Below are 6,000 nucleotides of genomic sequence, written 5' to 3'. Positions count from 1 at the left end.
ATTAAATAAGAATTATTAATTTTACATTGCGCTTTTCCTTCGTCTCTTTATATAACCTATCATTTATTACACGTTATGACTAAAATATCTTTCAACATATAACATAATATAATATACATATAATATGATATTATACATTTAGCACACAATATAAAACAAATCATTAATACAAGATTATTTCCAGTTAACTCTCGATAAGAATATGAGGGTGGCCTGAAAGGTTCTCGGCCTAACAATGAAAAAACGACTTTATAATTTCAAAATTATTTTTATTTTACAACATAACCTCCCTTAAGACTAATGCATTTATTCCAGTGATGTCTCCGGCGCCATTATCCCATCCCTTTAGTGGTTCTCAGTAAGATCTGCAAAATACCCCTCTACAGCTGCAATCACCTCTTGACTCGAAAGAGTTTTAGTCTTGGTAATATAAGAGATAGAAGTCAGTGGGAGCCAAATTTGGGGAATAGGGTGGATGTTCCAACAATTCATAGTGCAGATCCCTTAATTTTCGGCTGCCAAAACACCTTTGTAGGAAGGTGCATTGTCCTGATGAAAGATGATTTTTTTTTTTCTCCTGCAAACTGGATCTTATCTCACGAATTGTTTCGTCTAGTCTGGTTAAAGGATCGGAATAATATTCACCAGTTATTGTTTTACCCCTTTCAAGATAATTAACAAACAAAATGCTTTTACCATCCCAAAACACCGAAGCCATGACCTTGTCTTCGGCGCTGAACAACCGGCTTCTGTCCACTAATGTTTGGATTCTGGTGTGTAATGCTGAATCCAAGTCTCATCCATAGTAATAAATCGACGCACAAAATCAGTTCTATTCTTAAAACTCTCCAAACACTGTTCAGAGATGTTCATACGAGTTGTTCATTTGATCTGCGACGAGCAAGCGCGGCACCCATCTTGCACAAAGCGTTTCCTTTGCAATTCTTCATGCAAAATATATCCTACACGTTCTTTTGAAATGCCTATAGTCTCAGTAATTTCACGCACTTCGATTCGCCGGTTATCCAGTACTATATCGTGCACTTGATCAATGATTTCTGGTGTTGTTACACATTTTGGACGTCCTTCACGTGGATCATCTTCAAGGCAGGTACGGCCACGTTTAAAGTCGGCAGCCCATTTCTTAATTTTCGAAAACGAAGGAAAAAAATAAACTTTTACGAACTTCGAATGAATTTCTTTTGGCGTTAAACCTTCTTTTACAAAGAATTTTATAACCGCAATATTCAATTTTATCCATTTCAAAGGATACAGACATTTTTGCTTCAGACAGCTGTACAAAACAAACTACTTGATAGAATTGCAATAAAATTGCAAGTCATCCTTGATAGAATGACTTGCAATTTCACATGGATGCTTATGACAGATGTACCAACTTAGAAAAAAAAATCTTGCCAATAGTGTTGCAATCTATGGTCGAAGCCGAGAACGTTTCCGACCATCCTCGTACAGTAATGATGACACTGTTTCGTTTCTTCAACCTAAGTTTGTGTGATGTTTCCCCCAGCCCATCTCCCCTTCCTTGTTAGATTCAAAAGCCTCTCAATGTCAAAGCCAAACGCTTAAATTTAATTAGTGCCGTGATAGGAAAGGTTTAATCCAGTCTGCATAAAGTTTCATTCCTACCAAAGTTATATGATTTTGATTTTCAAAATATGATTTTAATAATTTTATATGATTTTGTTTTTTAAAATTAATACTTAAAAATTTAAGTATAAAATTTTAAGTATAGAAATTTCTACTTACAATTAATGTGAATGCTACAAAAACTATCACACTGAACAACAAATACCAAAAATAAATTAAAATGTTACATACTTTTGAAGTAATGACTGTGAAATTAAGAAGGATGTGAAAGATATTAAGGAAATCAAATATTGTTTGCGGTTGAGATCAGGACTCCGTAGAAGCCAGTCAATTGTGATGATGATGAAGATCATGTCTACAAAGCACGCAGTTACAGCAGTGGCATCCTTATGACACGGTGCACTATCTTGCTGAAAGAGACAATGGTCAGTTCCGTAGACACGTCACAAAGTAGGAAACATTGCATTGTCCAAAATGTACAGATAGTGCTAGGAGTTCAATGTTCATTGCATCACAAACATTTGGGCAAGGAACACCAAAAATTTCTTTGTCCAAAACAGAAAAAAACAGGACCATACCATTGCACCGCCATTTTCGAATTTCTAGTTGGGGTCACGCACTCTGGTAAGAGACATTCACCGGGCATTCGCCACACACACACACACACTCGTCCATCTGCTTAGTAGACATGATTTGTCGCTCCATAACACAGCTCTTCAAGCTTCACTATCCCACTGTATATGCTCTTTGCACCACTTAATACGAAGCTACTTGTTGGTTCGGGTAATTCGTTAGCTCCCTTCTTGTAGCCATTTCATTCGGAGTCAGCGGCACTAACTTGGGAGTATCACATTCCTCCAATTCATACTTGCTTCAAACAAGTAACTCGTTACATGGCACTCTGCTCCTTGGCCACGTGGGTGTCCGTTGACTTCTTTCCAAGCAGTGCGTAAGTCTCTATCATGTTCCTTGTCAACTGACTCTGCATCTCACACACGTTCAATCAATCCTCATCTGCATGTTCACTCATCTCTGAATCTGTTCCCATCTGCGTTTCCCCAAGATACTCAGTTGGCCAAATCTGTGTAGAAAAATAGATGCTGTCGAATCAGAGGCTATAAAAAAGGAGAAATAACACACCCATCTTTACTGGTCAATATTTTCTTCGACATCCAAGTAATCCATTGAGCTCTTTGGGGAGCGTTTGCAATATATTCACTGAAGTTCAAATTTCTTTCCACCATCACGAATACTTGCATTTCGACATTAACGTGGGTGCACATTTATGCCCTTACTAACCCATTCAAATTAGAAACCTGGGAATCTGCACGAAGCTCTTGCGATCATATGTGTACTCACACTAGCTCATTTATACCTGAGGTCGCTATTTCAGCAGAGTTATTCCTTCCTTCACACCCAATTTATTTCCATACCAATGATATCTGTACTTTTCTTTAATTTTGCTCTTCGAACATCTCAATGAAAAGCACTTTCTCCAAACATCTAACTCTAACACCATTCGCATGCAACGCATCAGGTATCTTATTATTATTATTATCACTATTATTCTTCTTTGAGTGCCATCTCCTATCGGAGGTCGGCGACCACCATGGCAAATTTTGAGCGATTCTCAGCTATTCTGAGCAGTCTCTCAGAGTCCATACCAGTCCATTGTCTGATATCTGCCAGCCAAGATTTTCTTCGTCTTCCTTGTCCACTTCTTCCATTTATCTTCCCTTTTATAATCAGCTGAAGTATCTTATATTTTTCATTACGAAGTAGGTGACCAAGATATGCAGTTTTCCTTCTTTTTATGGTATCTAAAAGTTCACGTGATTTCCCCATTTGTTTCAGTACTTCCTGATTGGACGTTTTTGCTGTCCATGGGATTTTTAACATTCGTCTGTATAACCACATCTCAAAGGCTTCAAGTCTTTTTATTGATGTTGTCTTCAAGGTCCAAGTTTCTGCACCGTACAGCAGTACAGACCATACATAGCATTTAACCATGCATACTCTAAGCTCTAAGTTTAAACTGCGGTTACACAGTGTTGATTTCATCAAGAGAAAATTTTTTCTTGCCATTTCAATTCTAACTTTTATTTCCATTTCTGGATTGCAATCTTCATTTAACCAGCATCCGAGATATTTAAACTTTGCCACTCTTTCTCTTTGTTTCCTATTTAAAGAAAGTGCTAAATTAAGAATTGGTTTCTTACTTATGACCATGAATGTAGTTTTGGTGATATTTATTTTTAATCCCATTTTTTCACTCTCTGCATTTATTAGCCCCAAAAGATTTTGAAGATCCTGAATATTGTCAGCCAGAAGAGCTGTATCATCGACATATCGGATGTTACTGATGATTTCACCATTTACACTAATCCCTTCCTTTCTTCCTTCCAAGACTTTTTGAAATATGGCTTCTGAGTAGATGTTAAAAAGAAGAGGTGACAGCACACATCCTTGCCTTACTCCTCGTTTGATGTTAATGGAGTCTGTAATAATGTCATCAACTTGAACAGATACCTTTTGGTTCCAATATAAGTTTTCAATGATCCTGATGTCTTTACCATCTAATCCAATTCTTTTTAATAGTACAATCATTTTAGCATGTTGGACTTTGTCAAATGCTTTCTCGAAGTCGATGAAGCAAATGAATATTACCTTGTTTTGGTCAATACATTTTTGAAATAAGATCTAAGAACAGAAAAGGGCCTCTCTTGTTCCCAAGCCGTTTCTAAAGCCGAATTGGGTATCACTGGTGGTGTCTTCACATTTTCTGTATATTCTTTTTTGAATTATTTTCAGAAACATTTTGAGAACGTGACTCATTAGGCTGATCATTCTATAGTCATTACAAGTTTTCGCATTTACTTTTTTAGGTAGCATGATGAAGGTCGACTGTAACCAGTCTTGAGGGATTATGCCTGTATCGTAGATCTTATTAAATAGCTTTACTAATATGTTAATGTTGTCACCTTCTAATAACTTTACTATTTCTGCCGGTATTCTATCTGGTCCTAGGGCTTGACCATTTTTAGCTGAGTTCAATGCACATTCTACCTCTGATTTTAGAATGCATGGACCTTCCATATGTTCATAAGTATTTTCTGGGTTCTGTCTGTCATCAGTAAAGAGTTCTTCTATATATTTCACCCATTCTTGTATTTTGTCATCCTTTTTGAATATAATTTCTCCCTTTTTGTTTCGAAGGATACAGAATTGTTTTTTCTTATATATACCTGAGGTCTCTTTCATCTTTTTGTGTAGATTAAAATTGTCATGTTTTTCCTGTAGAATTTCTATTTCTTTACATTTTTCATTCATCCAGATTTCTTTTGCTTTTTTGATCTTGTGTTTAATAATTTTCTGAACCTCTATATATTTTGTTGGATTATGATTTTTATATGATCTGCGTTGATCCATGAGAGAAAGAATTTCATCAGTCATCCAGTCTTTCTTTTTTACTGCTCTATTAGGATATAAGGTATTGGTACATTTCTCTATGAAGACAGATTTCAATTTGTCCCACGATTCATCAACCCTCATGATGTCATCATTCTTGATAAGTGCTAGCTCTTGATTCAGATCTTGACTCAATTTGCTTCTTATCTCTGTGTTTTTTAATTTTCCCAAATCAAACCTTTTTTGTTGATGTTTCTTAAGCATAGCTTTCAGTCTAAGTTGTAACTCTGCCACCAGTAGGTTATGATCAGAAGCAATATCTGCACTAGGATAGGTTTTTGTACTCTTTATAGAACTTCGAAATAGTTGATTAATTAGCAAGTAATCAATTTGGTTTCTGACTATATTCCCATTATTATCCTGTGGTGATCGCCAAGTATACAATCTTCGAGGTGGTAGCTTAAACCATGTGTTTGTGATTATTAGCTCCTCTTCCTGGCAGAATTGAAAAAGACGGTCACCTCTCTCATTTCTTGTGCCCAGTCCATGTTCGCCAACCACATCTCCACTTCTACCTTTCCCAATTTTAGCATTGAAATCACCCATGACTATGTTAATATCATGCTTTTTTGTATTTTTCAATAGTTCTTTTAATTGATCATAAAATTCTTCAATCTCTATATCACTCTTGTCAGCAGTAGGGGCATAGACTTGTATAAGATTAACATCTAGTGGTTGTCCTTTCAGTTTTAATAACATCATCCTATCTGAGTAAGGGATGAAGCTCAACAGTGACTTATTGATCTCTTTGTTTATTATTATTCCAACTCCGTTTTGATGGTTGTTTTCACAACTTCCAAAGTGATACATGGCATGTCATTGACTTGAGTTTTGCCTGATCCTGGCCACCTAACTTCACTCATTCCTATAATTCCAATTTCAAGTCTTTTCATTTCTTGGATAGCCTTTCTTAGCTTACCTGCT

Source organism: Typopeltis vanoorti, chromosome 11 (assembly GCF_054136105.1).
Source record: "Typopeltis vanoorti isolate ZY-2024b chromosome 11, IOZ_Tvanoo_1.0, whole genome shotgun sequence".
NCBI classification, from domain to species: domain Eukaryota; kingdom Metazoa; phylum Arthropoda; class Arachnida; order Uropygi; family Thelyphonidae; genus Typopeltis; species Typopeltis vanoorti.
Note: the sequence above shows the minus strand (reverse complement) of the source record.